Raw genomic sequence first — 14,023 nt, 5'->3', positions numbered from 1 at the left:
CTTCCACCATATTCCACCTCGGTCATATCGTAGCGGTGCTTAGGCGAAGCCCTGCATCGGTAGAACATCATCACTGTCATCACGCCGTCGTGCTGACGAAACTCTCCCTCAGCACTCGGCTGGATCGGAGCTCGAGGGATGTTACCGAGTTGAACGTGTGCAGAACTCGGAGGTGCCGTACGTTCGGTACTTGGATCGGTCAGATCGGGAAGACGTACGACTACTTCCTCTATGTTGTGTCAACGCTTCCGTTGCCGGTCTACGAGGGTACGTAGACAACACTCTCCCCTCTCGTTACTATGCATCACCATGATCTTGCGTGTGCGTAGGAATTTTTTTGAAATTACTATGTTCCCCAACAGTGGCATTCGAGCCAGGTTTTATGCGTTGATGTTATATGCACGAGTAGAACACAAGTGAGTTGTGGGCGATATAAGTCATACTGCTTACCAGCATGTCATACTTTGGTTCGGCAGTATTGTTTGATGAAGCGGCCCGGACTGACATTACGCGTACGCTTACGCGAGACTGGTTCTACCGACGTGCTTTGCACATAGGTGGCTGGCGGGTGACAGTTTCTCCAACTTTAGTTGAACTGAGTGTGGCTACGCCCGGTCCTTGCAAAGGTTAAAATAGCACCAACTTGACAAACTATTGTTGTGGTTTTGATGCGTAGGTAAGAACGGTTCTTGCTAAGCCCGTAGCAGCCACGTAAAACTTGGAACAACAAAGTAGAGGACGTCTAACTTGTTTTTGCAGGGCATGTTGTGATGTGATATGGTCAAGACGTGATGAGATATAAGTTGTTGTATAAGATGATAATGTTTTGTTGAAGTTATCGGCAACTGGCAGAAGCCTTATGGTTGTCTCTTTATTGCATAAGATGCAAGTGCCAAATAATTGCTTTACTTTATCGCTATGCGATAGCAATAGTTGCAAGAGCAATAGTTGGCGAGACGACCATGTGATGACACATTGATATAGATCAAGATGATGGAGATCATGGTGTCATGCCGGTGACGATGGAAATCATGACGATGCTTTGGAGATGGAGATCAAAGGCACAAGATGGTGATGGTCATATCATGTCATATATTTTCATTGCATGTGATGTTTATCTTTTATGCATCTTATTTTGCTTAGTTCGACAGTAGCTTTATAAGATGATCTCTCACTAATTATCAAGGTACAAGTGTTCTCCCTGAGTATGCACCGTTGTGAAAGTTCTTCGTGCTGAGACACCACGTGATGATCGGGTGTGATAGGCTCTACGTTCAAATACAACGGGTGCAAAATAGTTGCACACGCGGAATACTCAGGTTAAACTTGACGAGCCTAGCATATAACAGATATGGCCTGAAACACTGAGACCGAAAGGTCGAGCGTGAATCATATAGTAGATATGATCAACATAGTGATGTTCACCATTGAAACTACTCCATCTCACGTGATGATCGGACATGGTTTAGTTGATATGGATCACGTGATCACTTAGAGGATTAGAGGGATGTCTATCTAAGTGGGAGTTCTTAATTAATATGATTAATTGAACTTTAATTTATCATGAACTTAGTCCTGGTAGTATTAGTATATCTTTTTTTGTAGATCAATAGCTCACGATGTTGCTCCCCGTTTAATTTTTATATGTTCCTAGAGAAAACTAAGTTGAAAAGTGTTAGTAGCAATGATGCGGATTAGATCCGTGATATGAGGATTATCCTCATTGCTGCACAGAAGAATTATGTCCTTGATGCACCGCTAGGTGACAAACCCATTACAGGAGCATATGCAGATGTTATGAACGTTTGGCTAGCTCAATATGATGACTACTTGATACTTTAGTGCACCATGCTTAAACGGCTTAGAATCGGTACTTCAAAGACGTTTTGAATGTCATGGACCATATGAGATGTTCCAGGAGTTGAAGTTAATATTTCAAGCAAATACCCGAGTTGAGAGATATGAAGTCCCCAACAAGTTCTATAGCTAAAAGATGGAGGAGAATAGCTCAAGCAGTGAGCATGTGCTCAGATTGTCTGGGGTACTACAATCGCTTGAATCAAGTGGGAGTTAATCTTCCAGATAAAATAGTGATTGACAGAATTCTCTAGTCACCATCACCAAGTTAGTAGAACTTCGTGATGAACTATAATATGCAAGGGATAACGGAAACGATTCCCAAGCTCTTCGTGATGCTGAAATCGACGAAGATAGAAATCAAGAAAAACATCAAGTGTTGATGGTAAACAAAACCACTAGTTTCAAGTAAAGGGACAAAGGGAAGAAAGGGGAACTTCAAGAAGAACGGCAAGCAAGTTGCTGCTCAAGTGAAAAACCCAAGTCTGGACCTAAGCCTGAAACTGAGTGCTTCTACTGCAAAGGGACTGGTCACTGGAAGCGGAACTACCCCAAGTAATTGGCGGATAAGAAGGATGGTAAATTGAACATAGGTATATTTGATATACATGTTATTGATGTGTACTTTTCTAGTGTTTATAGCAACCCCTCAGTATTTGATACTAGTTCAGTTGCTAAGAATAGTAACTTGAAACGGGAGTTGCGGAATGAACAGAGACTAGTTAAGGGTGAAGTGATGATGTGTATTGGAAATGGTTCCAAGATTGATATGATCATCGTCGCACACTCCCTATACTTTCGGGATTAGTGTTAAACCTAAAATAAATGTTATTTAGTGTTTGCGTTGAGCATGAATATGATTGGATCATGTTTATTGCAATACGGTTATTCATGTAAGTTAGAGAATAATTGTTGTTTTGTTTACATGAATAAAACCTTCGATGATCATACACCCAATGAAAATGGATCTCGATCGTGGTGATACACATTTTCATAATATTGAAGCCAAAAGATGCAAAGTTAATAATGATAGTGCAACTTATTATTGGCAATGCCGTTTAGGTCATATTGGTGTAAAGCGCATGAAGAAAATCCATTCTGATGGGCTTTTGGAATTACTTGATTATGAATCAGTTGATGCTTGCGAACCATGCCTCGTGGGCAAGATGACTAAGACTCCGTTCTCCAGAACAATGGAGCGAGCAAAAGATTTGTTGGAAATCATACATATTGATGTATGTGGTCTGATGAATATTGAGGCTCGCGGCATGTACCATTATTTTCTGATCTTCACATATGATTTGAGCAGATATGAGTATATCTACTTGATGAAACAAAAGTCTGAAATATTTGAGAAGTTCATATAATTTCAGAGTGAAGTGGAGAATCATCGTAACAAAAATAAAAGTTTCTACGATATGATCGCAAAAGTAAAATATTTGAGTTACGAGTTTGGCCTTCAATTAAAACAATGTGAAATAGTTTCACTACTCACGCCACCTGAAACACCACAGTGTAATGGTGTGTTCGAACGTCGTAACCGTACTTTATTAGATATGGTGCGATCTATGATGTCTCTTACCAATTTACCACTATCGTTTTGGGGTTATGCATTAGAGACAGCTACATTCACGTTAAATAGGGCACCATCTAAATCCGTTGAGACGACACCGTATGAACTATGGTTTGGCAAGAAACCTAAGCTGTCGTTTCTTAAAGTTTGAGGTTGCAATGCTTATGTGAAAAAGTTTCAACCTGATAAGATCAAACCCAAATCGGAGAAATGCGTCTTCATAGGATACCCAAAATAAAATGTTGGGTACACCTTCTGTCACAGACCCGAAGGCAAGATATTCATTGCTGAGAATGGATCCTTTCTAGAGAAGGAGTTTCTCTCAAAAGAAGTGAGTAGGAGGAAAGTAGAACTTGATGAGGTAACTGTACCTGCTCCCTTATTGGAAAGTAGTTCATCACAGAAATCTGTTCGTGTGACTACTACACCAATTAGTGAGGAAGCTAATGATGATGATCATGTAACTTCAGATCAAGTTACTACCGAACCTCGTAGGTAAACCAGAGTGAGATCCGCACCAGAGTGGTACGGTAATCCTGTTCTGGAGGTCATGTTACTAGACCATGACGAGCATACGAACTATGAGGAAGTGATGATGAGCCCAGATTCCGCGAAATGGCTTGAGGCCATAAAATCTGAGATGAGATCCATGTATGAGAACAAAGTATGGACTTTGATTGACTTGCCCAATGATTAGCGAGCCATTGAGATTAAATGGATCTTCAAGAGGAAGACGGACGCTGATAGTAGTGTTACTATCTACAAAGCTAGAATTGTCGCAAAAAGGTTTTCGACGAGTTCAAGGTGTTGATTACGATGAGAGTTTCTCACTCGTATCTATGCTTAAGTCTATCCGAATCATGTTAGCAATTGCCGCATTTTATGAAATCTGGCAAATGGATAAACAAAACTGCATTCCTTAATGGATTTATTAAAGAAGAGTTGTATATGATGCAACCAGAAGGTTTTGTCAATCCTAAAGGTACTAACAAAATATGCAAGCTCCAGCGATCCATCTATGGACTGGTGCAAGCATCTCGGAGTTGGAATATACGCTTTGATAAGTTGATCAAAGCATATAGTTTTATACAGACTTGCGGTGAAGCCTGTATTTACAAGAAAGTGAGTGGGGGCACTACAACATTTCTGATAAGTATATGTGAATGACATATTGTTGATCGGAGATAATGTAGAATTATTCTGCAAAGCATAAAGAAATGTTTGAAAGGAGTTTTTCAAAGAAAGACCTCGGTGAAGCTGCTTACATATTGAGCATCAAGATCTATAGAGATAGATCAAGACGCTTGATAAGTTTTTCAATGAGTACATACCTTGACAAGATTTTGAAGTAGTTCAAAATGGAACGGTCAAAGAAGGAGTTCTTGCATGTGTTACAAGGTCTGAAGTTGAGTAAGACTCAAAACTTGACCACGACAGAAGATAGAGAGAGAATGAAAGTCATTCCCTATGCCTTAGCCATAGGTTCTATAAAGTATGCCATGCTGTGTACCAGACCTATTGTATACCCTGCCCTGAGTTTGGCAAAGGAGTACAATAGTGATCTAGGAGTAGATCACTGGACATTGTTCGAAATTATCCTTAGTGGAATAAGGATATGTTTCTCGATTATGGAAGTGACAAAAGGTTTGTCGTAAAGGGTTACGTCGATGCAAATATTGACACTAATCCAGATGACTCTAAATCTCTATCTGGATACATATTGAAAGTGGGAGCAATTAGCTAGAGTAGCTCTATGCAGAGCATTGTTGACATAGAAATTTGCAAAATACTTACGGATCTGAATGTGGTAGACCCGTTGACTAAACTTCTCTCACAAGCAAAACATGATCACACCTTAGTACTCTTTGGGTGTTAATAACATAGCAATGTGAACTAGATTATTGACTCTAGTAAACCCTTTGGGTGTTGGTCACATGTCGATGTGAACTATGGGTGTTAACCACATGGTGATGTGAACTATTGGTATTAAATCACATGGCGATGTGAACTAGATTATTGACTCTAGTGCAAGTGGGAGACTGAAGGAAATATGCCCTAGAGGCAATAATAAAGTTATTATTTATTTCCTTATATCATGATAAATGTTTATTATTCATGCTAGAATTGTATTAACCGGAAACATAATACATGTGTGAATACATAGACAAACAGAGTGTCACTAGTATGCCTCTACTCGACTAGCTCGTTGATCAAAGATGGTTATGTTTCCTAACCATAGACATGAGTTGTCATTTTATTAACGGGATCACATCATTAGGAGAACGATGTGATTGACTTGACCCATTCCGTTAGCTTAGCACTTGATCGTTTAGTATGTTGCTATTGCTTTCTTCATGACTTATACGTGTTCCTATGACTATGAGATTATGCAACTCCCGTTTACCGGAGGAACACTTTGTGTGCTACCAAACGTCAGAACGTAACTGGGTGATTATAAAGGTGCTCTACAGATGTCTCCGAAGGTACTTGTTGGGTTGGCGTATTTCGAGATTAGGATTTGTCACTTCGATTGTCGGAGAGGTATCTCTGGGCCCACTCGGTAATACACATCACTTAAGCCTTGCAAGCATTGCAACTAATGAGTTAGTTGCGGGATGAGGTATTACGGAACGAGTAAAGAGACTTGCCGGTAACGAGATTGAACTCGGTATTGAGATACCAACGATCGAATCTCGGGCAAGTAACATACCGATGACAAAGGGAACAACGTATGTTGTTATGCGGTTTGACCGATAAAGATCTTCGTAGAATATGTGGGAGCCAATCTGAGCATCCAGGTTCCGCTATTGGTTATTGACGGGAGACGTGTCTCGGTCATGTCTACATAGTTCTCGAACCCGTAGGGTCTGCACGCTTAAAGTTCGGTGACGCTCGTAATTAGGGTTTTTGTGTTTTGATGTACCGAAGGTTGTTCGGTGTCTTGGATGTGATCAAGGACATGACGAGGAGTCTCGTAATGGTCGAGACATAAAGATTGATATATTGGAAGCCTATATTTGGATATCGGAAACATTGCGGGTGAAATCGGGATTTTACCGGAGTACCGGGGGGTTACCAGAACCCCCCCGGGGGTTAATGGGCCTACATGGGCCCTAAGGGAGAAGAGGAGGGCCGGCCAGGGTAGGCCGCGCACCCCCTCCCCCTAGTCCAAATAGGACAAGGAAGGGGGGGCAGCGCCCCCCTTTCCTCTTTCCTCTTTCCCCTGTCCTTCTCCAACAAGGCAAGAAGGAGGAGTCCTACTCCCGGTGGGAGTAGGACTCCTCCAGGCGCACCCCTAGGGCCGGCTGCACCTCCCCTCTCCCTCCTTTATATATGGGGGCAAGGGGGCACCCCATGACACACAAGTTGATCTTCGTGATCGTTCCTTAGCCGTGTGCGGTGCCCCCTTCCACCATATTCCACCTCGGTCATATTGTAGCGGTGCTTAGGCGAAGCCCTGCGTCGGTAGAACATCATCACCGTCATCATGCCGTTGTGCTGACGAAACTCTCCCTCAACACTCGGCTGGATCGGAGCTCGAGGGACGTCACCGAGTTGAACGTGTGCAGAACTCGGAGGTGCCGTACGTTCGATACTTGGATCGGTCGGATTGGGAAGACGTACAACTACTTCCTCTATGTTGTGTGAACGCTTCCATTACCGGTCTATGAGGGCACGTAGACAAGACTCTCCCCTATCGTTGCTATGCATCACCATGATCGTGCGTGTGCGTAGGAATTTTTTTGAAATTACTACGTTCCCGAACAAATATAGCATTACAACATCCAGAATACAATCAAGGTACGACTATGGAACCAAAATAAAGACAACCCCAAATGCATAGGTCCCTGATTGCCCCAACTTGGCTCCACTACTGATCGAAAGGAAAGGAAACAACACAACGAACACGATCTTCATCGAGCTCCCACTTGAGCTCAACTGCGTCATCTGCACTGGTATCAACGACACCTGCAACTGTTTTGGAAGTATCTATGAGTCACGAGGACTCATCAATCTCACACCCGCGATATCAAGACTATTTAAGCTTATGGGTAGGAAAAGATAGTGAGGTGGAGCTACAGCAAGCACTAGCATATATGGTGGCTAACTTACGCAAATAAGAGCAAGAAGAGAAACAATGCAACGATCGAGAAACTAGAAGTGATCCTGAAACTACTTACGTCAAACATAACACAAGAACCATGTTCACTTCCCGGACTCCGCCGAGAAGAGACCATCATGGCTACACACGTGGTTGATGCATTTTAATTAAGTTAAGTGTCAAGTTCTCTACAACTGGACATTAACAAATTCCCATCTGCCCGTAACCACGGGCACGGCTTTGAAAAGTTCAAAACCCTGCAGGGGTGTCCCAACTTAGCCTATCACAAGCTCTCATGGTCAACGAAGGATATTCCTTCTCCCAGGAAGACCCGATCAGACTCGGAATCCCGGTTACAAGACATTTCGACAATGGTAAAACAAGACTAGCAAAGCCGCCCGATGCGCCGACATCCCGATAGGAGCTGCACATATCTCATTCTCAGGGCAACACCGGATGAGCACTCCGTACAACTAAAACCAGATCTCAAGTTTCCCCGAGGTGGCGCTGCAAGGGACTCTAGTTCGGACCAACACTTAGACAAGCATAGGCCAGGGGGGCTTAAAATAAGGATGACCCTCGGGAGAGCGACTCCCAAGGGAAAATTAGGTGGTGGTGAGGCAAATGGTAAAACCAAGGTTGGGCCTTGCTGGAGGAGTTTTATTCAAAGCGAACTGTCAAGGGGTCCCCATAACACCCAACCGTGTAAGGAACGCAAAATCAAGGAACATAACACTGGTATGACGGAAACTAGGACATCAAGAGTGGAACAAAACAGCAGGCATAAGGCCGAGCCTTCCACCCTTTACCAAGTATATAGATGCATTAATTAAATAAGAGATATTGTGATATCCCAACATATCTATGTTCCAACAAGGAACAAACTTCATCTTCACCTGCAACTAACAACGCTATAAGAGGGGCTGAGCAAAGCGGTAACATAGCCAAACAATGGTTTGCTAGGAAAGGAGGGTTTGAGGCTTGACATGGCAATATGGGAGGCATGATAAAGCAAGTGGTAGGTATCGCGGCATAGCAATAGAGCGAGCAACTAGCAAGCAAAGATAGAAGTGATTTCGAGGGTATGGTCATCTTGCCTGAGATCCTGCAAGGAAGAAGAACGAGTCCATGAAGAAGATAAACAGACGTAGTCGAACGGATCCTCACAAACGCGACGTTATCGGAACCAACCCGAAGAAGCAACACCAGAAAGAAGCAAACCTCATAGTAAACAACCACCACATAAACATGGCATGATGCACAACCAAGTATGATGCATGTCCGGTTTAATGAAGCATGGCAAGGCAAAGTGCAACAAACCACACTACAAATTAAGTGGAGCTCAATATGCAATGGAGTTGCATATTGAAGAAAACACCACATGACTTATTTAGTTCTCTCTCGTTTATGTACTCAACAATATTAAATGTTGATTATCATGACAAGGGGTGAAGTATATGAAAACTACCTATCTAGGCAAGTTTAAATGAGGCCGGAACAACAAGTCCGGAAACTCCTCATGTGCATATTTTAGGTTTGGTACTGTTCTGCCCTAAACACAATTTTAGAGTTGTTAAACATGCAAAGCAAGTACACCATGTTAAACTAGGCATTTTTCTATCCCATTTACATATAAAGTTTATTAAATTTGGAGCTACGGTTATTTAGTTATGAATTAAATCATTTTAACTGGACATATGAGCAAATTTAAGCAAACATCAGTTTAAACATTTTAAACATAGACGAAAGTTAGAAATTATGAAACTAGACAAAATTCTAAGCATTTTTCATATAAAGTTTGTATTAATCCGATGCACAGTTTGTGTCGGATTTCGGGTTCCGGCAGACCCTGGAGGTTCGAACACTAGGGTGCGCGTGGAGATTTCGCCTCCTACCTACCTGCACCCCTCCGCCATGCTAAGATCTAAACTAAGGAAAGAACAACACAAGAGACACATGATTTATATTGGTTCGGGACACCGTTATGGTGTAATACCCTACTCCAGTGTGTGGTGTGTGGATTGCCTCTTGGGCTGGTGATGATGAACAATACAAGAAAGAACAGCCTCGCGAGGGTCTGTTCTTGGCTGGGGCGATGAACTGCTGGGAGGAGTTCAACCACCTTTCTCTCTCTCTTTCTCTCTCCCTGACCTGCCCCCTTTGCTGTGTGGGTGGCTGGTCCTATTTATAGAGGCCCTGATCCTCTTCCCAAATATTGAGCGGGAAGGGAGCCAACAATGGCGGGCTAATTTGAAGGGGGACAGCAAGTATCAGCTATCCTGACAAAAGTAGTCTTCGCCTGCGCAAAGCTCTGGTGATGACGCCGTCTTGGGCTCCACGGTGACCTCCATCTCGTAGTCCTCCTGGTCTTGGTCTCGTTGCACCGAAATGGCAACCTTTGTCTGATGCCTCGGTACTCCGCGGCTGCGCTTGCCTCCTTTGCACCAAAGAGGAAAGGAGGACGCTGCGCGGGCTGGTACCCGCCTGGCGCCCTGAGTTGTCATGGCTTGCGTCATGGGCACCTCGTGAGGTACCCCGCCTTGATCTCTCCGCCTCCTCGTGAGCCAGCCTGACGAGGCCGTGCCTGAGGAAGCTTCGCGTCGTCCGCCTCGCGAGGCTTGGCCCCTCGCGAGGGTCTTGGGTTTGTGTTGGTGAAGATGGGCCGTGCTGGGCCCCCCTTTGAGCCACACCGCACGCCGCAGGCAGGAAAGTCTGGGGACCCCCGTTCCCAGAACGCCGACAGTAGCCCCCGGGCCCAAGGCGCGCCCGAACTTGGCCGTGCAGGGAGGCGGAAGGGCAAGAGCGAAGCGCCACAGGCCCTAACAGCCTGCGGCCTTGGGCGCCGCGTGGCGGTTGATTGGACGTGGGCGTCTCCACTTCCCATTGGTGCCTCGGCAACTGCACCGACTGGACAAGTCCCTACATGCAAGACGGGTCATGAGTACCAGCGATCGTGGAGGTCGGCGGTTGGCCTCCGCCGGCTATAAGTATTGGACGGTGTGCGCCCTTCCGGTTCATCTCCCCTTGCTTCTTCTTCTTCTTCATGGCCCCGTCGAGGAGGTTTTCGGCCGCGGAGAAGGGGAAGGCTTGCCAGGCAGAGCATGCCTCTCCCCTGCGCAAGAGCGGCCGAGGGCGCCCCCGCAAACATCCTGTGGCCACCATGGCAGCTTCTCGCGGCCGCGGAGACGCTTTCCAGTGCGGTGGCGGGCGGATTGCTGCGGCCGGGGGGTGCGCTCCGGCAGCGCGTCCCCCTATGTCGCGCTTTCGCGCTGCAGAGGTGCTGCCGGAGTTCGTCGTGTGGTCGGCGGAGCCGACTAGCACCCGGGTCCCACTTCCACGCTTCCTCCTTGGCGAGCTCTCGGCCGGCGCCCCAGGCGGCCTCTAGCTTCAGGCCGACGGCTGCTGCAGACGGACCTCATGGGTTTCACCGGAGGTCTCCGCAGCCGGGAGCCTGGCCCTGGCCCGCGGTTGGCAGACGTTTGCCCGCGCGCGTGGCCTGGGCCGTCGGTGCACCCTATACTTCAGGTTCGATGGTGATGCCACCCTCTACGTGAGGGTGTTTGGGGAAGATGGTCGCCGCGCAGGGTGCTACCCCGAGGGTGATGACCGCGGCTGGGAACCGGGCTCCGGCAATGATGGAGAGGACGGCGCTCGCGGGGCTGGCGGCGCTCAGGGTTCCTGAAGCTTCTCCGGTCCTTCTTCAGGCGGCGACTCTCCTAGTGGTGGCCGCAGCCAGCCCCCACGCCGTCGTATCTGCCTGGGGGGTGGTGGCGCGTCCGCCCACCGAGGCGCCCTGGTGAAGCGCGAGAGGGAGTCCGCCTGAGCTCCGGAGGCAGCTCGGGCTTCCCTGTGGGCCGGTGCGAGGCGAGCCGCACCAGATTTGTTTTTTCTCTTCCCTTTTCCTGCATAAAGAAGGACAGTAGTGTGGTGCCCCGCGAGGGCATATATGGGTTATTGCCGTTAATTATCATTTTGCTTTCTAAATCGTACCTTCCGACTATGTGCCCGCGCGTGGATGGTTCCCGGCCCCAGCCGTGGGGGCGACCGACCCAGGCCCCGCGTTTGTGTCGCGGTGCCCGAGGGGCACGGACTGGAGGGGTGCTCCTGCAAGGGGCCCAGGTCGCGAACCCTTTGAGTGACTAGGATAGGAGCACTCGCGAGGGCGCTCGGCTCTCCTCCTCGCGAGGCCTTGCACAAGAGAAATCGAGGCAGGAGCGTGAAAAGCCGAAGAACCGCAAGCCAAAGACGGCAACAACTTCAATAAAACTTCAAATGAAGAAGAACAAGGCAACTGCGGAAAGCAAATGAAAAGCCGCGTCCGGCACCTAGTCTAGTCTTCGACGTCTTCTCACCAGCGCGGAGCTAAGTGCTGCCACTGGGCGTGGGAGGGAGCCCCAGGGCCTGAGGCCGGCGCTCCTGAGACTCCGGGGCGTGTACAGCCCCAACTCATTATTACGTGAGAGTGTCACGGGCGGCGAGCTTCACAGGCGTTCGCCTTGCTTCACAGGCTCCGGGCCTTTTCCGAAACGCGATAGCTTCACAGGCATTAGCCTTGCTTCACAGGCTCCGGGCCTTTTCCAAAACGCGATAGCTTCACAGGCATTCGCCTTGCTTCACAGGCTCCGGGCCTTTTCCAAAACGCGATAGCTTCACAGGCATTCACCTTGCTTCACAGGCTCCGAGCCTTTTCCAAAACGCGATAGCTTCACAGGCATTCACCTTGCTTCACAGGCTCTGGGCCTTTTCCAAAACGCGATAGCTTCACAGGCATTCGCCTTGCTTAACAGGCTCCGGGCCTTTTCCAAAACGCGATAGCTTCACAGGCATTCGCCTTGCTTCACAGGCTCCGGGCCTTTTCCAAAACGCGATAGCTTCACAGGCATTCGCCTTGCTTCATAGGCTCTGGGCCTTTTCCAAAACGTGATAGCTTCATAGGCATTCGCCTTGCTTCACAGGCTCCGGGCCTTTTTAGGGGTAGAACCTCCGTAGGTGCTGGATGTTCCATGCATTCTGGACCGGCACTCCCTCCTGAGTCTCCAAGCGTGCTGAGCCAGGCCTGAAAACATGAACAACCTTGAACGGGCCCTCCCACACGGGAGAGAGCTTGTGCAGCCCTTCCCTGGAGAGGACCCGCCTGAGCACGAGGTCTCCTACCTCGAGTGTCCTGGGGCGGATGTTGCGGCAGTGATATCGCCGCGGCGCTTGTTGGTACCTCGCCGCTTGTAGCGCTGCTTCTCGGCGACGTTCCTCCCCCAGCACGAGGTCCATCCCCCGCATGGCGTCCTGTTGCGCCTCGTTGAACGCCAGGACCCACGCGGAGCGACGTCTGACCTCGTGAGGGAGGACCGCTTCGGCTCCGTAGACCAGGAAGAACGGGGTCTCCCCAGTCGGCTTGGTCGCGGTTGTGCGGATGGACCACAACACGGACTGAAGCTCGTCGTACCAACCTCTGCCGCAGGCCTCCAGCTTCTTCTTGAACGTCCTGGTCTTGAGGCCCCTCAGGACCTCCGCATTGGTTCGCTCGGCCTGGCCGTTGCTTCGGGTGTGCGCCACTGAAGCGTAGCATATCTGCGTTCCAAGGTTAGTACAGTATGTTTTGAAGAGGTTACTGGTGAACTGCGAACCGTTGTCCGTGATGATGCGATTCGGCACCCCGAACCGGCTCACGATGCCCTTGATGAACTTGACCGCGGAACCCGCAGGAATGGTGCGGACAGCCTCCACTTCAGCCCACTTGGTGAACTTGTCTACAGCAACGTAAAGGTAGCGGTAGCCCCCTGGCGCCCGAGGAAACGGACCCAAGATGTCGAGCCCCCAGACTGCGAATGGCCACGAAAGGGGGATAGTCTGCAAGCCCCCTGCCGGCTGATGGATCTGCTTGGCGTGGAACTGGCAGGCCTCACAAGCTTTCACTAGTTCAACGGCGTCATTGAGCGCGGTGGGCCAATAAAACCCACTGCGGAACGCCTTGCCGACGAGGGTCCGTGACGATGAATGATGTCCGCAGTCCCCACCGTGTATATCTTCCAGTAGTTCCTTCCCTTGCTCCCTGGAGATGCAGCGCAGGGATACATCGTTTGGTCGCTTCCGGTAGAGCTCTCCATCTCTGATGCAGTATGCCGTGGCCTGGCGTGCCACTCGCTCTGCTTCCTCCTCCTTCTCCGGCAGGGTCCCTTGCGTCAAGTAGCTCCGGAGCTCCGTGATCCAACATCCCTCCTGAGGTTCCATCGTCAGGAGCAGGCGTGCTCCTGAGGCCGGGCCACAGGCCGGAGCTCCGGAGGCAGGTGGCTGGGGGAGCTCCTCCCGGGGCTGAGCCGTGTTTGATAGTGACGGCAAGGCTGAAGGCTTGAAGAGCCGTTCCTCGAAAACGCCAGGCTCCTGAGGTAACCGCCTGGACGCGCGTTTGGCGATGTCATCGGCCTCTTGATTGGTGCCACGGGGCACATGCTGCAACTCCAACCCCCAGAACTGCTTCTCCATCCTGCGGACCT

Source organism: Triticum aestivum, chromosome 1A, assembly GCF_018294505.1.
Source record: "Triticum aestivum cultivar Chinese Spring chromosome 1A, IWGSC CS RefSeq v2.1, whole genome shotgun sequence".
NCBI lineage: Eukaryota > Viridiplantae > Streptophyta > Magnoliopsida > Poales > Poaceae > Triticum > Triticum aestivum.
Note: the sequence above shows the minus strand (reverse complement) of the source record.